The following is a 21,446-nucleotide window of genomic DNA, read 5'->3' on the forward strand; positions in this document are numbered from 1 at the left end:
TCTAGCTACAAGACGGAGCGGCTGTCAATGTTGATTGATAATTCACCGCGTTTTGTATGCGGGGAGGGGGGGTGGCTGCACAAATGCAGGCATTCCCTTAGGAACGCCTGGTGTTTGTGGGTGGCCCTACTGACATCACTAGTGATGTCAGTAGTGGACTTCCTGTTCTATTAGAGCAGGAAGTTTACTCGGGCTTGTGAGAGCTCAGACCCTTCCACAGGGTCTCCTCGCAAGCCTGATGGTCACGATAATCGCGATGGGCTCCAGGCCACTCGCAAAAGCTGTGGGAGGTCACCCACAGCTTAGCGAGCGGCCTGATGAAAGAAAAAAACAAATACAAAACATAAAAAACCGCACTTGTTCTGAGCAAGCACTCACTAGCAGCAAGCGGCTCTGAATCAGGCCCTATATCAGCTATAATCTAAAAGATATTGCTTAGAACATGTACAACATGGCAAATCCAGCATTTATTGGACTTTATATTCAGGATTCCCATGTATTAAAATTGTATGGTATTGAATATCCAGAAAATGCATAGATATTTATTGGTGCCTTAAAAGGAGAGTGAATATATACATATATATATATTTTTTAATTAAGTTGGAAACAGTAGCTGAATAATAGAATAAATTATCAATTTTTATAGCATTCACATAATTTGGGCATAATTTAGCAGAAGAGATTTGGAGTTTAATATTCCTCATGCAGAGCTACCATTGGTCTCTAGCATAATAGTCTTTTAGCCATTCAAGGATTTCTAAGCAAATTCTAATTAGAAAAAAGTTGATAAGGGGTAATGGGTTTTGCTAAATTCATTTGAGCTTTTTAAAGGATCTTGAATTACTAAATATACAATCAAGCATCAGAAATGGTCAACCATAAATCAATTCATAGAAATTCCTATAAACACTGGCAATTCAACAGTAAAATCCTAGAACATCTCAGTCCAGGGATTATCGGACATGGGTAGAGTAAGAAAATGATAGCTGGGGCAATTTCTATAAGCATTTGACCTAGCTCATGATGCAGAAGAATCGACATGGATCTGATATATTGTGAAAGAGTACACTAACAAATTGATGTATAAATGATTTCAATCATTTTCATTACCCAAGGAAATTATAACAACTCTTAGTTGAACATCACTTTTCTGGACTGGACCAGAAATCACAGCACACAGCCGATCCTCATTAGTATAGTGGTGAGTATCCCCGCCTGTCACGCGGGAGACCGGGGTTCAATTCCCCGACGGGGAGGCTATAACTTTTATTTCTCCAATATTCCATTTCAGACACAGTGGAAAAATAATAATACAAATGTTATGGCATGCATAAATAACAACCCAAACTATAATATATTGAGATGTGTACTTAAAGGAAACCCTCATAGATCCATACAAATGGAATAGCAGATAGAGAAAACAAAATGTACCAACTGTAATGATATACTTCTATTACCATTTGTTGGCGTTAGGTGGCTATGGAATAAATCAGAATGGTTTGGTATTTTGGGAAGGTTTATACATACTTACATTTTTATATGTAGAAATAAAATATAGGCAAGGAGGTTGGCATATTGGTGTATGCCACTTTTTGGAATGAAAACTGCACACATTTTCTAGGACATCAAACTACAACATTCAGAATTATTTTGACATTTCTAGCATTGAAAGACCACATTGATGGGCCCCATTCTCAAGAACAGTATAGGTCATGTAACTTCTCAAGCAATTTTCTTGTGCTGTCTAAGCCCAACTCCATGAGGTGGGTCCTCAAGACCCAAATTCCATTTTGCAATGGTTAGTAGAATGGATTTTATTTTTTAACAAGCACTTCATTTACATGTCTTTGGCAAGCACCCAAAAATTTTCCTAAGGACTATGGGCCTGATTCAGACACACTCGCAAGCGCACAACACTCGTAAGTGGTTCGACGGTCCCCCACTACCCATGCGCCGCCTCCGGCGTGTGCATGCGCAAGATCCGTCCAGCGACGGCTGCTCCATCGATATGGGTCTAGCTACAAGACGGAGCGGCTGTCAATGTTGATTGATAACTCACCGCGTTTTGTATGCGGGGAGGGGGGGGTGGCTGCACAAATGCAGGCATTCCCTTAGGAACGCCTGGTGTTTGTGGGTGGCCCTACTGACATCACTAGTGATGTCAGTAGTGGACTTCCTGTTCTATTAGAGTAGGAAGTTTACTCGGGCTTGTGAGAGCTCAGACCCTTCCACAGGGTCTCCTCGCAAGCCTGATGGTCACGATAATCGCGATGGGCTCCACGCCACTCGCAAAAGCTGTGGGAGGTCACCCACAGCTTAGCGAGCGGCCTGATGAAAGAAAAAAACAAATACAAAACATAAAAAACCGCCCTTGTTCTGAGCAAGCACTCACTAGCAGCAAGCGGCTCTGAATCAGGCCCTATATCAGCTATAATCTAAAAGATATTGCTTAGAACATGTACAACATGGCAAATCCAGCATTTATTGGACTTTATATTCAGGATTCCCATGTATTAAAATTGTATGGTATAGAATATCCAGAAAATGCATAGATATTTATTGGTGCCTTAAAAGAAGAGTGAATATATACATATATATATATTTTTTAATTAAGTTGGAAACAGTAGCTGAATAATAGAATAAATTATCAATTTTTATAGCATTCACATAATTTGGGCATAATTTAGCAGAAGAGATTTGGAGTTTAATATTCCTCATGCAGAGCTACCATTGGTCTCTAGCATAATAGTCTTTTAGCCATTCAAGGATTTCTAAGCAAATTCTAATTAGAAAAAAGTTGATAAGGGGTAATGGGTTTTGCTAAATTCATTTGAGCTTTTTAAAGGATCTTGAATTACTAAATATACAATCAAGCATCAGAAATGGTCAACCATAAATCAATTCATAGAAATACCTATAAACACTGGCAAATCAACAGTAAAATCCTAGAACATCTCAGTCCAGGGATTATCGGACATGGGTAGAGTAAGAAAATGATAGCTGGGGCAATTTCTATAAGCATTTGACCTAGCTCATGATGCAGAAGAATCGACATGGATCTGATATATGGTGAAAGAGTACACTAACAAATTGATGTATAAATGATTTCAATCATTTTCATTACCCAAGGAAATTATAACAACTCTTAGTTGAACATCACTTTTCTGGACTGGACCAGAAATCACAGCACACAGCCGATCCTCGTTAGTATAGTGGTGAGTATCCCCGCCTGTCACGCGGCAGACCGGGGTTCAATTCCCCGACGGGGAGGCTATAACTTTTATTTCTCCAATATTCCATTTCAGACACAGTGGAAAAATAATAATACAAATGTTATGGCATGCATAAATAACAACCCAAACTATAATATATTGAGATGTGTACTTAAAGGAAACCCTCATAGATCCATACAAATGGAATAGCAGATAGAGAAAACAAAATGTACCAACTGTAATGATATACTTCTATTACCATTTGTTGGCGTTAGGTGGCTATGGAATAAATCAGAATGGTTTGGTATTTTGGGAAGGTTTATACATACTTACATTTTTATATGTAGAAATAAAATATAGGCAAGGAGGTTGGCATATTGGTGTATGCCACTTTTTGGAATGAAAACTGCACACATTTTCTAGGACATCAAACTACAACATTCAGAATTATTTTGACATTTCTAGCATTGAAAGACCACATTGTTGGGCCCCATTCTCAAGAACAGTATAGGTCAAGTAACTTCTCAAGCAATTTTCTTGTGCTGTCTAAGCCCAACTCCATGAGGTGGGTCCTCAAGACCCAAATTCCATTTTGCAATGGTTAGTAGAATGGATTTTATTTTTTAACAAGCACTTCATTTACATGTCTTTGGCAAGCACCCAAAAATTTTCCTAAGGACTATGGGCATGATTCAGACACACTCGCAAGCGCACAACACTCGTAAGTGGTTCGACGGTCCCCCACTACCCATGCGCCGCCTCCGGCGTGTGCATGCGCAAGATCCGTCCAGCGACGGCTGCTCCATCGATATGGGTCTAGCTACAAGACGGAGCGGCTGTCAATGTTGATTGATAATTCACCGCGTTTTGTATGCGGGGAGGGGGGGTGGCTGCACAAATGCAGGCATTCCCTTAGGAATGCCTGGTGTTTGTGGGTGGCCCTACTGACATCACTAGTGATGTCAGTAGTGGACTTCCTGTTCTATTAGAGCAGGAAGTTTACTCGGGCTTGTGAGAGCTCAGACCCTTCCACAGGGTCTCCTCGCAAGCCTGATGGTCACGATAATCGCGATGGGCTCCAGGCCACTCGCAAAAGCTGTGGGAGGTCACCCACAGCTTAGCGAGCGGCCTGATGAAAGAAAAAAACAAATACAAAACATAAAAAACCGCACTTGTTCTGAGCAAGCACTCACTAGCAGCAAGCGGCTCTGAATCAGGCCCTATATCAGCTATAATCTAAAAGATATTGCTTAGAACATGTACAACATGGCAAATCCAGCATTTATTGGACTTTATATTCAGGATTCCCATGTATTAAAATTGTATGGTATTGAATATCCAGAAAATGCATAGATATTTATTGGTGCCTTAAAAGAAGAGTGAATATATACATATATATATATTTTTTAATTAAGTTGGAAACAGTAGCTGAATAATAGAATAAATTATCAATTTTTATAGCATTCACATAATTTGGGCATAATTTAGCAGAAGAGATTTGGAGTTTAATATTCCTCATGCAGAGCTACCATTGGTCTCTAGCATAATAGTCTTTTAGCCATTCAAGGATTTCTAAGCAAATTCTAATTAGAAAAAAGTTGATAAGGGGTAATGGGTTTTGCTAAATTCATTTGAGCTTTTTAAAGGATCTTGAATTACTAAATATACAATCAAGCATCAGAAATGGTCAACCATAAATCAATTCATAGAAATTCCTATAAACACTGGCAATTCAACAGTAAAATCCTAGAACATCTCAGTCCAGGGATTATCGGACATGGGTAGAGTAAGAAAATGATAGCTGGGGCAATTTCTATAAGCATTTGACCTAGCTCATGATGCAGAAGAATCGACATGGATCTGATATATGGTGAAAGAGTACACTAACAAATTGATGTATAAATGATTTCAATCATTTTCATTACCCAAGGAAATTATAACAACTCTTAGTTGAACATCACTTTTCTGGACTGGACCAGAAATCACAGCACACAGCCGATCCTCATTAGTATAGTGGTGAGTATCCCCGCCTGTCACGCGGGAGACCGGGGTTCAATTCCCCGACGGGGAGGCTATAACTTTTATTTCTCCAATATTCCATTTCAGACACAGTGGAAAAATAATAATACAAATGTTATGGCATGCATAAATAACAACCCAAACTATAATATATTGAGATGTGTACTTAAAGGAAACCCTCATAGATCCATACAAATGGAATAGCAGATAGAGAAAACAAAATGTACCAACTGTAATGATATACTTCTATTACCATTTGTTGGCGTTAGGTGGCTATGGAATAAATCAGAATGGTTTGGTATTTTGGGAAGGTTTATACATACTTACATTTTTATATGTAGAAATAAAATATAGGCAAGGAGGTTGGCATATTGGTGTATGCCACTTTTTGGAATGAAAACTGCTCACATTTTCAAGGACATCAAACTACAACATTCAGAATTATTTTGACATTTCTAGCATTGAAAGACCACATTGTTGGGCCCCATTCTCAAGAACAGTATAGGTCATGTAACTTCTCAAGCAATTTTCTTGTGCTGTCTAAGCCCAACTCCATGAGGTGGGTCCTCAAGACCCAAATTCCATTTTGCAATGGTTAGTAGAATGGATTTTATTTTTTAACAAGCACTTCATTTACATGTATTTGGCAAGCACCCAAAAATTTTCCTAAGGACTATGGGCCTGATTCAGACACACTCGCAAGCGCACAACACTCGTAAGTAGTTCGACGGTCCCCCACTACCCATGCGCCGCCTCCGGCGTGTGCATGCGCAAGATCCGTCCAGCGACGGCTGCTCCATCGATATGGGTCTAGCTACAAGACGGAGCGGCTGTCAATGTTGATTGATAACTCACCGCGTTTTGTATGCGGGGAGGGGGGGGTGGCTGCACAAATGCAGGCATTCCCTTAGGAACACCTGGTGTTTGTGGGTGGCCCTACTGACATCACTAGTGATGTCAGTAGTGGACTTCCTGTTCTATTAGAGTAGGAAGTTTACTCGGGCTTGTGAGAGCTCAGACCCTTCCACAGGGTCTCCTCGCAAGCCTGATGGTCACGATAATCGCGATGGGCTCCACGCCACTCGCAAAAGCTGTGGGAGGTCACCCACAGCTTAGCGAGCGGCCTGATGAAAGAAAAAAACAAATACAAAACATAAAAAACCGCCCTTGTTCTGAGCAAGCACTCACTAGCAGCAAGCGGCTCTGAATCAGGCCCTATATCAGCTATAATCTAAAAGATATTGCTTAGAACATGTACAACATGGCAAATCCAGCATTTATTGGACTTTATATTCAGGATTCCCATGTATTAAAATTGTATGGTATAGAATATCCAGAAAATGCATAGATATTTATTGGTGCCTTAAAAGAAGAGTGAATATATACATATATATATATTTTAAAATTAAGTTGGAAACAGTAGCTGAATAATAGAATAAATTATCAATTTTTATAGCATTCACATAATTTGGGCATAATTTAGCAGAAGAGATTTGGAGTTTAATATTCCTCATGCAGAGCTACCATTGGTCTCTAGCATAATAGTCTTTTAGCCATTCAAGGATTTCTAAGCAAATTCTAATTAGAAAAAAGTTGATAAGGGGTAATGGGTTTTGCTAAATTCATTTGAGCTTTTTAAAGGATCTTGAATTACTAAATATACAATCAAGCATCAGAAATGGTCAACCATAAATCAATTCATAGAAATACCTATAAACACTGGCAAATCAACAGTAACATCCTAGAACATCCCAGTCCAGGGATTATCGGACATGGGTAGAGTAAGAAAATGATAGCTGGGGCAATTTCTATAAGCATTTGACCTAGCTCATGATGCAGAAGAATCGACATGGATCTGATATATGGTGAAAGAGTACACTAACAAATTGATGTATAAATGATTTCAATCATTTTCATTACCCAAGGAAATTATAACAACTCTTAGTTGAGCATCACTTTTCTGGACTGGACCAGAAATCACAGCACACAGCCGATCCTCATTAGTATAGTGGTGAGTATCCCCACCTGTCACGCGGGAGACCGGGGTTCAATTCCCCGACGGGGAGGCTATAACTTTTATTTCTCCAATATTCCATTTCAGACACAGTGGAAAAATAATAATACAAATGTTATGGCATGCATAAATAACAACCCAAACTATAATATATTGAGATGTGTACTTAAAGGAAACCCTCATAGATCCATACAAATGGAATAGCAGATAGAGAAAACAAAATGTACCAACTGTAATGATATACTTCTATTACCATTTGTTGGCGTTAGGTGGCTATGGAATAAATCAGAATGGTTTGGTATTTTGGGAAGGTTTATACATACTTACATTTTTATATGTAGAAATAAAATATAGGCAAGGAGGTTGGCATATTGGTGTATGCCACTTTTTGGAATGAAAACTGCTCACATTTTCAAGGACATCAAACTACAACATTCAGAATTATTTTGACATTTCTAGCATTGAAAGACCACATTGTTGGGCCCCATTCTCAAGAACAGTATAGGTCATGTAACTTCTCAAGCAATTTTCTTGTGCTGTCTAAGCCCAACTCCATGAGGTGGGTCCTCAAGACCCAAATTCCATTTTGCAATGGTTAGTAGAATGGATTTTATTTTTTAACAAGCACTTCATTTACATGTATTTGGCAAGCACCCAAAAATTTTCCTAAGGACTATGGGCCTGATTCAGACACACTCGCAAGCGCACAACACTCGTAAGTAGTTCGACGGTCCCCCACTACCCATGCGCCGCCTCCGGCGTGTGCATGCGCAAGATCCGTCCAGCGACGGCTGCTCCATCGATATGGGTCTAGCTACAAGACGGAGCGGCTGTCAATGTTGATTGATAACTCACCGCGTTTTGTATGCGGGGAGGGGGGGGTGGCTGCACAAATGCAGGCATTCCCTTAGGAACACCTGGTGTTTGTGGGTGGCCCTACTGACATCACTAGTGATGTCAGTAGTGGACTTCCTGTTCTATTAGAGTAGGAAGTTTACTCGGGCTTGTGAGAGCTCAGACCCTTCCACAGGGTCTCCTCGCAAGCCTGATGGTCACGATAATCGCGATGGGCTCCACGCCACTCGCAAAAGCTGTGGGAGGTCACCCACAGCTTAGCGAGCGGCCTGATGAAAGAAAAAAACAAATACAAAACATAAAAAACCGCCCTTGTTCTGAGCAAGCACTCACTAGCAGCAAGCGGCTCTGAATCAGGCCCTATATCAGCTATAATCTAAAAGATATTGCTTAGAACATGTACAACATGGCAAATCCAGCATTTATTGGACTTTATATTCAGGATTCCCATGTATTAAAATTGTATGGTATAGAATATCCAGAAAATGCATAGATATTTATTGGTGCCTTAAAAGAAGAGTGAATATATACATATATATATATTTTAAAATTAAGTTGGAAACAGTAGCTGAATAATAGAATAAATTATCAATTTTTATAGCATTCACATAATTTGGGCATAATTTAGCAGAAGAGATTTGGAGTTTAATATTCCTCATGCAGAGCTACCATTGGTCTCTAGCATAATAGTCTTTTAGCCATTCAAGGATTTCTAAGCAAATTCTAATTAGAAAAAAGTTGATAAGGGGTAATGGGTTTTGCTAAATTCATTTGAGCTTTTTAAAGGATCTTGAATTACTAAATATACAATCAAGCATCAGAAATGGTCAACCATAAATCAATTCATAGAAATACCTATAAACACTGGCAAATCAACAGTAACATCCTAGAACATCCCAGTCCAGGGATTATCGGACATGGGTAGAGTAAGAAAATGATAGCTGGGGCAATTTCTATAAGCATTTGACCTAGCTCATGATGCAGAAGAATCGACATGGATCTGATATATGGTGAAAGAGTACACTAACAAATTGATGTATAAATGATTTCAATCATTTTCATTACCCAAGGAAATTATAACAACTCTTAGTTGAGCATCACTTTTCTGGACTGGACCAGAAATCACAGCACACAGCCGATCCTCATTAGTATAGTGGTGAGTATCCCCGCCTGTCACGCGGGAGACCGGGGTTCAATTCCCCGATGGGGAGGCTATAACTTTAATTTCTCCAATATTCCATTTCAGACACAGTGGAAAAATAATAATACAAATGTTATGGCATGCATAAATAACAACCCAAACTATAATATATTGAGATGTGTACTTAAAGGAAACCCTCATAGATCCATACAAATGGAATAGCAGATAGAGAAAACAAAATGTACCAACTGTAATGATATACTTCTATTACCATTTGTTGGCGTTAGGTGGCTATGGAATAAATCAGAATGGTTTGGTATTTTGGGAAGGTTTATACATACTTACATTTTTATATGTAGAAATAAAATATAGGCAAGGAGGTTGGTATATTGGTGTATGCCACTTTTTGGAATGAAAACTGCACACATTTTCTAGGACATCAAACTACAACATTCAGAATTATTTTGACATTTCTAGCATTGAAAGACCACATTGTTGGGCCCCATTCTCAAGAACAGTATAGGTCAAGTAACTTCTCAAGCAATTTTCTTGTGCTGTCTAAGCCCAACTCCATGAGGTGGGTCCTCAAGACCCAAATTCCATTTTGCAATGGTTAGTAGAATGGATTTTATTTTTTAACAAGCACTTCATTTACATGTCTTTGGCAAGCACCCAAAAATTTTCCTAAGGACTATGGGCCTGATTCAGACACACTCGCAAGCGCACAACACTCGTAAGTGGTTCGACGGTCCCCCACTACCCATGCGCCGCCTCCGGCGTGTGCATGCGCAAGATCCGTCCAGCGACGGCTGCTCCATCGATATGGGTCTAGCTACAAGACGGAGCGGCTGTCAATGTTGATTGATAACTCACCGCGTTTTGTATGCGGGGAGGGGGGGTGGCTGCACAAATGCAGGCATTCCCTTAGGAACGCCTGGTGTTTGTGGGTGGCCCTACTGACATCACTAGTGATGTCAGTAGTGGACTTCCTGTTCTATTAGAGCAGGAAGTTTACTCGGGCTTGTGAGAGCTCAGACCCTTCCACAGGGTCTCCTCGCAAGCCTGATGGTCACGATAATCGTGATGGGCTCCAGGCCACTCGCAAAAGCTGTGGGAGGTCACCCACAGCTTAGCGAGCGGCCTGATGAAAGAAAAAAACAAATACAAAACATAAAAAACCGCCCTTGTTCTGAGCAAGCACTCACTAGCAGCAAGCGGCTCTGAATCAGGCCCTATATCAGCTATAATCTAAAAGATATTGCTTAGAACATGTACAACATGGCAAATCCAGCATTTATTGGACTTTATATTCAGGATTCCCATGTATTAAAATTGTATGGTATAGAATATCCAGAAAATGCATAGATATTTATTGGTGCCTTAAAAGAAGAGTGAATATATACATATATATATATTTTTTAATTAAGTTGGAAACAGTAGCTGAATAATAGAATAAATTATCAATTTTTATAGCATTCACATAATTTGGGCATAATTTAGCAGAAGAGATTTGGAGTTTAATATTCCTCATGCAGAGCTACCATTGGTCTCTAGCATAATAGTCTTTTAGCCATTCAAGGATTTCTAAGCAAATTCTAATTAGAAAAAAGTTGATAAGGGGTAATGGGTTTTGCTAAATTCATTTGAGCTTTTTAAAGGATCTTGAATTACTAAATATACAATCAAGCATCAGAAATGGTCAACCATAAATCAATTCATAGAAATACCTATAAACACTGGCAAATCAACAGTAAAATCCTAGAACATCTCAGTCCAGGGATTATCGGACATGGGTAGAGTAAGAAAATGATAGCTGGGGCAATTTCTATAAGCATTTGACCTAGCTCATGATGCAGAAGAATCGACATGGATCTGATATATGGTGAAAGAGTACACTAACAAATTGATGTATAAATGATTTCAATCATTTTCATTACCCAAGGAAATTATAACAACTCTTAGTTGAACATCACTTTTCTGGACTGGACCAGAAATCACAGCACACAGCCGATCCTCGTTAGTATAGTGGTGAGTATCCCCGCCTGTCACGTGGGAGACCGGGGTTCAATTCCCCGACGGGGAGGCTATAACTTTTATTTCTCCAATATTCCATTTCAGACACAGTGGAAAAATAATAATACAAATGTTATGGCATGCATAAATAACAACCCAAACTATAATATATTGAGATGTGTACTTAAAGGAAACCCTCCTAGATCCATACAAATGGAATAGCAGATAGAGAAAACAAAATGTACCAACTGTAATGATATACTTCTATTACCATTTGTTGGCGTTAGGTGGCTATGGAATAAATCAGAATGGTTTGGTATTTTGGGAAGGTTTATACATACTTACATTTTTATATGTAGAAATAAAATATAGGCAAGGAGGTTGGCATATTGGTGTATGCCACTTTTTGGAATGAAAACTGCACACATTTTCTAGGACATCAAACTACAACATTCAGAATTATTTTGACATTTCTAGCATTGAAAGACCACATTGTTGGGCCCCATTCTCAAGAACAGTATAGGTCAAGTAACTTCTCAAGCAATTTTCTTGTGCTGTCTAAGCCCAACTCCATGAGGTGGGTCCTCAAGACCCAAATTCCATTTTGCAATGGTTAGTAGAATGGATTTTATTTTTTAACAAGCACTTCATTTACATGTCTTTGGCAAGCACCCAAAAATTTTACTAAGGACTATGGGCATGATTCAGACACACTCGCAAGCGCACAACACTCGTAAGTGGTTCGACGGTCCCCTACTACCCATGCGCCGCCTCCGGCGTGTGCATGCGCAAGATCCGTCCAGCGACGGCTGCTCCATCGATATGGGTCTAGCTACAAGACGGAGCGGCTGTCAATGTTGATTGATAACTCACCGCGTTTTGTATGCGGGGAGGGGGGGGTGGCTGCACAAATGCAGGCATTCCCTTAGGAACGCCTGGTGTTTGTGGGTGGCCCTACTGACATCACTAGTGATGTCAGTAGTGGACTTCCTGTTCTATTAGAGCAGGAAGTTTACTCGGGCTTGTGAGAGCTCAGACCCTTCCACAGGGTCTCCTCGCAAGCCTGATGGTCACGATAATCGTGATGGGCTCCAGGCCACTCGCAAAAGCTGTGGGAGGTCACCCACAGCTTAGCGAGCGGCCTGATGAAAGAAAAAAACAAATACAAAACATAAAAAACCGCCCTTGTTCTGAGCAAGCACTCACTAGCAGCAAGCGGCTCTGAATCAGGCCCTATATCAGCTATAATCTAAAAGATATTGCTTAGAACATGTACAACATGGCAAATCCAGCATTTATTGGACTTTATATTCAGGATTCCCATGTATTAAAATTGTATGGTATAGAATATCCAGAAAATGCATAGATATTTATTGGTGCCTTAAAAGAAGAGTGAATATATACATATATATATATTTTTTAATTAAGTTGGAAACAGTAGCTGAATAATAGAATAAATTATCAATTTTTATAGCATTCACATAATTTGGGCATAATTTAGCAGAAGAGATTTGGAGTTTAATATTCCTCATGCAGAGCTACCATTGGTCTCTAGCATAATAGTCTTTTAGCCATTCAAGGATTTCTAAGCAAATTCTAATTAGAAAAAAGTTGATAAGGGGTAATGGGTTTTGCTAAATTCATTTGAGCTTTTTAAAGGATCTTGAATTACTAAATATACAATCAAGCATCAGAAATGGTCAACCATAAATCAATTCATAGAAATTCCTATAAACACTGGCAATTCAACAGTAAAATCCTAGAACATCTCAGTCCAGGGATTATCGGACATGGGTAGAGTAAGAAAATGATAGCTGGGGCAATTTCTATAAGCATTTGACCTAGCTCATGATGCAGAAGAATCGACATGGATCTGATATATGGTGAAAGAGTACACTAACAAATTGATGTATAAATGATTTCAATCATTTTCATTACCCAAGGAAATTATAACAACTCTTAGTTGAACATCACTTTTCTGGACTGGACCAGAAATCACAGCACACAGCCGATCCTCATTAGTATAGTGGTGAGTATCCCCGCCTGTCACGCGGGAGACCGGGGTTCAATTCCCCGACGGGGAGGCTATAACTTTTATTTCTCCAATATTCCATTTCAGACACAGTGGAAAAATAATAATACAAATGTTATGGCATGCATAAATAACAACCCAAACTATAATATATTGAGATGTGTACTTAAAGGAAACCCTCATAGATCCATACAAATGGAATAGCAGATAGAGAAAACAAAATGTACCAACTGTAATGATATACTTCTATTACCATTTGTTGGCGTTAGGTGGCTATGGAATAAATCAGAATGGTTTGGTATTTTGGGAAGGTTTATACATACTTACATTTTTATATGTAGAAATAAAATATAGGCAAGGAGGTTGGCATATTGGTGTATGCCACTTTTTGGAATGAAAACTGCACACATTTTCAAGGACATCAAACTACAACATTCAGAATTATTTTGACATTTCTAGCATTGAAAGACCACATTGTTGGGCCCCATTCTCAAGAACAGTATAGGTCATGTAACTTCTCAAGCAATTTTCTTGTGCTGTCTAAGCCCAACTCCATGAGGTGGGTCCTCAAGACCCAAATTCCATTTTGCAATGGTTAGTAGAATGGATTTTATTTTTTAACAAGCACTTCATTTACATGTATTTGGCAAGCACCCAAAAATTTTCCTAAGGACTATGGGCCTGATTCAGACACACTCGCAAGCGCACAACACTCGTAAGTAGTTCGACGGTCCCCCACTACCCATGCGCCGCCTCCGGCGTGTGCATGCGCAAGATCCGTCCAGCGACGGCTGCTCCATCGATATGGGTCTAGCTACAAGACGGAGCGGCTGTCAATGTTGATTGATAACTCACCGCGTTTTGTATGCGGGGAGGGGGGGGTGGCTGCACAAATGCAGGCATTCCCTTAGGAACACCTGGTGTTTGTGGGTGGCCCTACTGACATCACTAGTGATGTCAGTAGTGGACTTCCTGTTCTATTAGAGTAGGAAGTTTACTCGGGCTTGTGAGAGCTCAGACCCTTCCACAGGGTCTCCTCGCAAGCCTGATGGTCACGATAATCGCGATGGGCTCCACGCCACTCGCAAAAGCTGTGGGAGGTCACCCACAGCTTAGCGAGCGGCCTGATGAAAGAAAAAAACAAATACAAAACATAAAAAACCGCCCTTGTTCTGAGCAAGCACTCACTAGCAGCAAGCGGCTCTGAATCAGGCCCTATATCAGCTATAATCTAAAAGATATTGCTTAGAACATGTACAACATGGCAAATCCAGCATTTATTGGACTTTATATTCAGGATTCCCATGTATTAAAATTGTATGGTATAGAATATCCAGAAAATGCATAGATATTTATTGGTGCCTTAAAAGAAGAGTGAATATATACATATATATATATTTTAAAATTAAGTTGGAAACAGTAGCTGAATAATAGAATAAATTATCAATTTTTATAGCATTCACATAATTTGGGCATAATTTAGCAGAAGAGATTTGGAGTTTAATATTCCTCATGCAGAGCTACCATTGGTCTCTAGCATAATAGTCTTTTAGCCATTCAAGGATTTCTAAGCAAATTCTAATTAGAAAAAAGTTGATAAGGGGTAATGGGTTTTGCTAAATTCATTTGAGCTTTTTAAAGGATCTTGAATTACTAAATATACAATCAAGCATCAGAAATGGTCAACCATAAATCAATTCATAGAAATACCTATAAACACTGGCAAATCAACAGTAACATCCTAGAACATCCCAGTCCAGGGATTATCGGACATGGGTAGAGTAAGAAAATGATAGCTGGGGCAATTTCTATAAGCATTTGACCTAGCTCATGATGCAGAAGAATCGACATGGATCTGATATATGGTGAAAGAGTACACTAACAAATTGATGTATAAATGATTTCAATCATTTTCATTACCCAAGGAAATTATAACAACTCTTAGTTGAGCATCACTTTTCTGGACTGAACCAGAAATCACAGCACACAGCCGATCCTCATTAGTATAGTGGTGAGTATCCCCGCCTGTCACGCGGGAGACCGGGGTTCAATTCCCCGATGGGGAGGCTATAACTTTAATTTCTCCAATATTCCATTTCAGACACAGTGGAAAAATAATAATACAAATGTTATGGCATGCATAAATAACAACCCAAACTATAATATATTGAGATGTGTACTTAAAGGAAACCCTCATAGATCCATACAAATGGAATAGCAGATAGAGAAAACAAAATGTACCAACTGTAATGATATACTTCTATTACCATTTGTTGGCGTTAGGTGGCTATGGAATAAATCAGAATGGTTTGGTATTTTGGGAAGGTTTATACATACTTACATTTTTATATGTAGAAATAAAATATAGGCAAGGAGGTTGGTATATTGGTGTATGCCACTTTTTGGAATGAAAACTGCACACATTTTCTAGGACATCAAACTACAACATTCAGAATTATTTTGACATTTCTAGCATTGAAAGACCACATTGTTGGGCCCCATTCTCAAGAACAGTATAGGTCAAGTAACTTCTCAAGCAATTTTCTTGTGCTGTCTAAGCCCAACTCCATGAGGTGGGTCCTCAAGACCCAAATTCCATTTTGCAATGGTTAGTAGAATGGATTTTATTTTTTAACAAGCACTTCATTTACATGTCTTTGGCAAGCACCCAAAAATTTTCCTAAGGACTATGGGCCTGATTCAGACACACTCGCAAGCGCACAACACTCGTAAGTGGTTCGACGGTCCCCCACTACCCATGCGCCGCCTCCGGCGTGTGCATGCGCAAGATCCGTCCAGCGACGGCTGCTCCATCGATATGGGTCTAGCTACAAGACGGAGCGGCTGTCAATGTTGATTGATAACTCACCGCGTTTTGTATGCGGGGAGGGGGGGTGGCTGCACAAATGCAGGCATTCCCTTAGGAACGCCTGGTGTTTGTGGGTGGCCCTACTGACATCACTAGTGATGTCAGTAGTGGACTTCCTGTTCTATTAGAGCAGGAAGTTTACTCGGGCTTGTGAGAGCTCAGACCCTTCCACAGGGTCTCCTCGCAAGCCTGATGGTCACGATAATCGTGATGGGCTCCAGGCCACTCGCAAAAGCTGTGGGAGGTCACCCACAGCTTAGCGAGCGGCCTGATGAAAGAAAAAAACAAATACAAAACATAAAAAACCGCCCTTGTTCTGAGCAAGCACTCACTAGCAGCAAGCGGCTCTGAATCAGGCCCTATATCAGCTATAATCTAAAAGATATTGCTTAGAACATGTACAACATGGCAAATCCAGCATTTATTGGACTTTATATTCAGGATTCCCATGTATTAAAATTGTATGGTATAGAATATCCAGAAAATGCATAGATATTTATTGGTGCCTTAAAAGAAGAGTGAATATATACATATATATATATTTTTTAATTAAGTTGGAAACAGTAGCTGAATAATAGAATAAATTATCAATTTTTATAGCATTCACATAATTTGGGCATAATTTAGCAGAAGAGATTTGGAGTTTAATATTCCTCATGCAGAGCTACCATTGGTCTCTAGCATAATAGTCTTTTAGCCATTCAAGGATTTCTAAGCAAATTCTAATTAGAAAAAAGTTGATAAGGGGTAATGGGTTTTGCTAAATTCATTTGAGCTTTTTAAAGGATCTTGAATTACTAAATATACAATCAAGCATCAGAAATGGTCAACCATAAATCAATTCATAGAAATACCTATAAACACTGGCAAATCAACAGTAAAATCCTAGAACATCTCAGTCCAGGGATTATCGGACATGGGTAGAGTAAGAAAATGATAGCTGGGGCAATTTCTATAAGCATTTGACCTAGCTCATGATGCAGAAGAATCGACATGGATCTGATATATGGTGAAAGAGTACACTAACAAATTGATGTATAAATGATTTCATTCATTTTCATTACCCAAGGAAATTATAACAACTCTTAGTTGAACATCACTTTTCTGGACTGGACCAGAAATCACAGCACACAGCCGATCCTCGTTAGTATAGTGGTGAGTATCCCCGCCTGTCACGTGGGAGACCGGGGTTCAATTCCCCGACGGGGAGGCTATAACTTTTATTTCTCCAATATTCCATTTCAGACACAGTGGAAAAATAATAATACAAATGTTATGGCATGCATAAATAACAACCCAAACTATAATATATTGAGATGTGTACTTAAAGGAAACCCTCCTAGATCCATACAAATGGAATAGCAGATAGAGAAAACAAAATGTACCAACTGTAATGATATACTTCTATTACCATTTGTTGGCGTTAGGTGGCTATGGAATAAATCAGAATGGTTTGGTATTTTGGGAAGGTTTATACATACTTACATTTTTATATGTAGAAATAAAATATAGGCAAGGAGGTTGGCATATTGGTGTATGCCACTTTTTGGAATGAAAACTGCACACATTTTCTAGGACATCAAACTACAACATTCAGAATTATTTTGACATTTCTAGCATTGAAAGACCACATTGTTGGGCCCCATTCTCAAGAACAGTATAGGTCAAGTAACTTCTCAAGCAATTTTCTTGTGCTGTCTAAGCCCAACTCCATGAGGTGGGTCCTCAAGACCCAAATTCCATTTTGCAATGGTTAGTAGAATGGATTTTATTTTTTAACAAGCACTTCATTTACATGTCTTTGGCAAGCACCCAAAAATTTTACTAAGGACTATGGGCATGATTCAGACACACTCGCAAGCGCACAACACTCGTAAGTGGTTCGACGGTCCCCTACTACCCATGCGCCGCCTCCGGCGTGTGCATGCGCAAGATCCGTCCAGCGACGGCTGCTCCATCGATATGGGTCTAGCTACAAGACGGAGCGGCTGTCAATGTTGATTGATAACTCACCGCGTTTTGTATGCGGGGAGGGGGGGGTGGCTGCACAAATGCAGGCATTCCCTTAGGAACGCCTGGTGTTTGTGGGTGGCCCTACTGACATCACTAGTGATGTCAGTAGTGGACTTCCTGTTCTATTAGAGCAGGAAGTTTACTCGGGCTTGTGAGAGCTCAGACCCTTCCACAGGGTCTCCTCGCAAGCCTGATGGTCACGATAATCGTGATGGGCTCCAGGCCACTCGCAAAAGCTGTGGGAGGTCACCCACAGCTTAGCGAGCGGCCTGATGAAAGAAAAAAACAAATACAAAACATAAAAAACCGCCCTTGTTCTGAGCAAGCACTCACTAGCAGCAAGCGGCTCTGAATCAGGCCCTATATCAGCTATAATCTAAAAGATATTGCTTAGAACATGTACAACATGGCAAATCCAGCATTTATTGGACTTTATATTCAGGATTCCCATGTATTAAAATTGTATGGTATAGAATATCCAGAAAATGCATAGATATTTATTGGTGCCTTAAAAGAAGAGTGAATATATACATATATATATATTTTTTAATTAAGTTGGAAACAGTAGCTGAATAATAGAATAAATTATCAATTTTTATAGCATTCACATAATTTGGGCATAATTTAGCAGAAGAGATTTGGAGTTTAATATTCCTCATGCAGAGCTACCATTGGTCTCTAGCATAATAGTCTTTTAGCCATTCAAGGATTTCTAAGCAAATTCTAATTAGAAAAAAGTTGATAAGGGGTAATGGGTTTTGCTAAATTCATTTGAGCTTTTTAAAGGATCTTGAATTACTAAATATACAATCAAGCATCAGAAATGGTCAACCATAAATCAATTCATAGAAATACCTATAAACACTGGCAAATCAACAGTAAAATCCTAGAACATCTCAGTCCAGGGATTATCGGACATGGGTAGAGTAAGAAAATGATAGCTGGGGCAATTTCTATAAGCATTTGACCTAGCTCATGATGCAGAAGAATCGACATGGATCTGATATATGGTGAAAGAGTACACTAACAAATTGATGTATAAATGATTTCAATCATTTTCATTACCCAAGGAAATTATAACAACTCTTAGTTGAACATCACTTTTCTGGACTGGACCAGAAATCACAGCACACAGCCGATCCTCGTTAGTATAGTGGTGAGTATCCCCGCCTGTCACGTGGGAGACCGGGGTTCAATTCCCCGACGGGGAGGCTATAACTTTTATTTCTCCAATATTCCATTTCAGACACAGTGGAAAAATAATAATACAAATGTTATGGCATGCATAAATAACAACCCAAACTATAATATATTGAGATGTGTACTTAAAGGAAACCCTCCTAGATCCATACAAATGGAATAGCAGATAGAGAAAACAAAATGTACCAACTGTAATGATATACTTCTATTACCATTTGTTGGCGTTAGGTGGCTATGGAATAAATCAGAATGGTTTGGTATTTTGGGAAGGTTTATACATACTTACATTTTTATATGTAGAAATAAAATATAGGCAAGGAGGTTGGCATATTGGTGTATGCCACTTTTTGGAATGAAAACTGCACACATTTTCTAGGACATCAAACTACAACATTCAGAATTATTTTGACATTTCTAGCATTGAAAGACCACATTGTTGGGCCCCATTCTCAAGAACAGTATAGGTCAAGTAACTTCTCAAGCAATTTTCTTGTGCTGTCTAAGCCCAACTCCATGAGGTGGGTCCTCAAGACCCAAATTCCATTTTGCAATGGTTAGTAGAATGGATTTTATTTTTTAACAAGCACTTCATTTACATGTCTTTGGCAAGCACCCAAAAATTTTACTAAGGACTATGGGCATGATTCAGACACACTCGCAAGCGCACAACACTCGTAAGTGGTTCGACGGTCCCCTACTACCCATGCGCCGCCTCCGGCGTGTGCATGCGCAAGATCCGTCCAGCGACGGCTGCTCCATCGATATGGGTCTAGCTACAAGACGGAGCGGCTGTCAATGTTGATTGATAACTCACCGCGTTTTGTATGCGGGGAGGGGGGGGTGGCTGCACAAATGCAGGCATTCCCTTAGGAACGCCTGGTGTTTGTGGGTGGCCCTACTGACATCACTAGTGATGTCAGTAGTGGACTTCCTGTTCTATTAGAGCAGGAAGTTTACTCGGGCTTGTGAGAGCTCAGACCCTTCCACAGGGTCTCCTCGCAAGCCTGATGGTCACGATAATCGTGATGGGCTCCAGGCCACTCGCAAAAGCTGTGGGAGGTCACCCACAGCTTAGCGAGCGGCCTGATGAAAGAAAAAAACAAATACAAAACATAAAAAACCGCCCTTGTTCTGAGCAAGCACTCACTAGCAGCAAGCGGCTCTGAATCAGGCCCTATATCAGCTATAATCTAAAAGATATTGCTTAGAACATGTACAACATGGCAAATCCAGCATTTATTGGACTTTATATTCAGGATTCCCATGTATTAAAATTGTATGGTATAGAATATCCAGAAAATGCATAGATATTTATTGGTGCCTTAAAAGAAGAGTGAATATATACATATATATATATTTTTTAATTAAGTTGGAAACAGTAGCTGAATAATAGAATAAATTATCAATTTTTATAGCATTCACATAATTTGGGCATAATTTAGCAGAAGAGATTTGGAGTTTAATATTCCTCATGCAGAGCTACCATTGGTCTCTAGCATAATAGTCTTTTAGCCATTCAAGGATTTCTAAGCAAATTCTAATTAGAAAAAAGTTGATAAGGGGTAATGGGTTTTGCTAAATTCATTTGAGCTTTTTAAAGGATCTTGAATTACTAAATATACAATCAAGCATCAGAAATGGTCAACCATAAATCAATTCATAGAAATACCTATAAACACTGGCAAATCAACAGTAAAATCCTAGAACATCTCAGTCCAGGGATTATCGGACATGGGTAGAGTAAGAAAATGATAGCTGGGGCAATTTCTATAAGCATTTGACCTAGCTCATGATGCAGAAGAATCGACATGGATCTGATATATGGTGAAAGAGTACACTAACAAATTGATGTATAAATGATTTCAATCATTTTCATTACCCAAGGAAATTATAACAACTCTTAGTTGAACATCACTTTTCTGGACTGGACCAGAAATCACAGCACACAGCCGATCCTCGTTAGTATAGTGGTGAGTATCCCCGCCTGTCACGTGGGAGACCGGGGTTCAATTCCCCGACGGGGAGGCTATAACTTTTATTTCTCCAATATTCCATTTCAGACACAGTGGAAAAATAAT

At 39.4% G+C, this 21,446-nt stretch overlaps 9 non-coding genes across 9 annotated transcripts; all 9 read left to right on the top strand.

Annotated features, from left to right (window-relative positions):
• Positions 1–1,184: 1,184 nt before the first annotated feature.
• On the top strand, positions 1,185–1,256 carry TRNAD-GUC (transfer RNA aspartic acid (anticodon GUC)). Its single transcript has one exon. It is a non-coding gene; the product is annotated as a tRNA-Asp (tRNA).
• A 3,955-nt stretch (positions 1,257–5,211) lies between these two features.
• TRNAD-GUC (transfer RNA aspartic acid (anticodon GUC)) lies at positions 5,212–5,283 on the top strand. Its single transcript has one exon. It is a non-coding gene; the product is annotated as a tRNA-Asp (tRNA).
• A 3,956-nt stretch (positions 5,284–9,239) lies between these two features.
• Positions 9,240–9,311, top strand: TRNAD-GUC (transfer RNA aspartic acid (anticodon GUC)). The gene has a single exon. It is a non-coding gene; the product is annotated as a tRNA-Asp (tRNA).
• A 1,941-nt stretch (positions 9,312–11,252) lies between these two features.
• On the top strand, positions 11,253–11,324 carry TRNAD-GUC (transfer RNA aspartic acid (anticodon GUC)). The gene has a single exon. It is a non-coding gene; the product is annotated as a tRNA-Asp (tRNA).
• Positions 11,325–13,266: 1,942 nt separating this feature from the next.
• On the top strand, positions 13,267–13,338 carry TRNAD-GUC (transfer RNA aspartic acid (anticodon GUC)). Its single transcript has one exon. It is a non-coding gene; the product is annotated as a tRNA-Asp (tRNA).
• Positions 13,339–15,280: 1,942 nt separating this feature from the next.
• Positions 15,281–15,352, top strand: TRNAD-GUC (transfer RNA aspartic acid (anticodon GUC)). Its single transcript has one exon. It is a non-coding gene; the product is annotated as a tRNA-Asp (tRNA).
• A 1,941-nt stretch (positions 15,353–17,293) lies between these two features.
• Positions 17,294–17,365, top strand: TRNAD-GUC (transfer RNA aspartic acid (anticodon GUC)). The gene has a single exon. It is a non-coding gene; the product is annotated as a tRNA-Asp (tRNA).
• A 1,942-nt stretch (positions 17,366–19,307) lies between these two features.
• TRNAD-GUC (transfer RNA aspartic acid (anticodon GUC)) lies at positions 19,308–19,379 on the top strand. Its single transcript has one exon. It is a non-coding gene; the product is annotated as a tRNA-Asp (tRNA).
• Positions 19,380–21,321: 1,942 nt separating this feature from the next.
• TRNAD-GUC (transfer RNA aspartic acid (anticodon GUC)) lies at positions 21,322–21,393 on the top strand. Its single transcript has one exon. It is a non-coding gene; the product is annotated as a tRNA-Asp (tRNA).
• Positions 21,394–21,446: the final 53 nt, after the last annotated feature.

The sequence above is a fragment of the Taudactylus pleione genome, unplaced genomic scaffold (genome assembly GCF_031769625.1).
Source record: "Taudactylus pleione unplaced genomic scaffold, aTauple2 ptg000282l, whole genome shotgun sequence".
Lineage (NCBI taxonomy): Eukaryota > Metazoa > Chordata > Amphibia > Anura > Myobatrachidae > Taudactylus > Taudactylus pleione.